The sequence below is a fragment of the Gavialis gangeticus genome, unplaced genomic scaffold (genome assembly GCF_001723915.1).
Source record: "Gavialis gangeticus isolate Ggan-Ray unplaced genomic scaffold, GavGan_comp1, whole genome shotgun sequence".
Classification (NCBI taxonomy): domain Eukaryota; kingdom Metazoa; phylum Chordata; order Crocodylia; family Gavialidae; genus Gavialis; species Gavialis gangeticus.
Window position 1 is genome coordinate 17,722,229 of NW_017729016.1, and position 861 is coordinate 17,723,089.

An 861-nucleotide genomic window follows, 5' to 3' on the forward strand; every position below is an offset into this window, starting at 1 on the left:
GAAATGCTTTGGGGTGGGGTTAGTAACTTCATTTTGCTTTTCTACTGCCATTACAAGGCATCTTCTACCACTAAATCCTTTCTTACAAAGTCTCACTAAGGTCTACACCCTTTGTTTTAAGGTTGGTTTAAGCCCTCACCTCTTTTTTCCAATCCTTTTCCCACCCTTTACCTGAAGGATCACTGTATTCCTAGAGCTAACTCGCTCAAGCTAGAACTCTAACCCAGGACCCCAAGGGCCCTAACTCAAGGCTGAAAGCTAGCACACAAGTCCCACTACAGCTGCAATTTTAATTGTGAGCTAGCTTTGGCTTCAGCACTTCTTCATTTAAGATGGCAAACCTCTCTGGGCATGTTCTAGCAGCACAGATTCAGCAGAAAGGGGAGAGTAGTGCAGAAGGGGACATATCAGCCTATGACGCATGGCACGTGTGACAAAGTCACCAGGTCCCACCAGGCGGGATGGTATTCCCAGTTGCTGCAGTGGCCAGCTGGCAACTTCATACCTGCATGGATAAGCAGAGAAGGGGATAAAACACACCGTCCGAGGTATTGGGTATTGTAGTCCCCGCCAATGCAGAAAGCTCCCTACATTCTTCTGGGGGCCTTGACTGGATCAGTCGAAGGAATGGAGTCTGTAAGGAAACTGCCTGCGCTCCCGACTCCAGGGTAGGTGCTGATGAGGTCTCTGGGAAGATGACAAGGTGTGTTGGGTATTCCTAGCACGTAAATGGACTCAGGCAGCACTGGCAGCTATACAGTATCCACCTTCTGCGTCCTCGCAGGGTACGAGGTTGTGAGACCTGAACATTCATCCCAGTGCAGAAGCAATGAACTTCCCAGTAACAGGGAGCTAGCCACC

At 49.5% G+C, this 861-nt stretch overlaps 1 protein-coding gene across 2 annotated transcripts in view; it reads right to left on the reverse strand.

Moving 5' to 3' along the window:
• The window catches only part of TTYH3 (tweety family member 3), a 120,595-nt gene that overhangs the window by 71,711 nt on the left and 48,023 nt on the right, over positions 1-861 (reverse strand). The gene's annotated exons all lie outside the window — the stretch shown is intronic.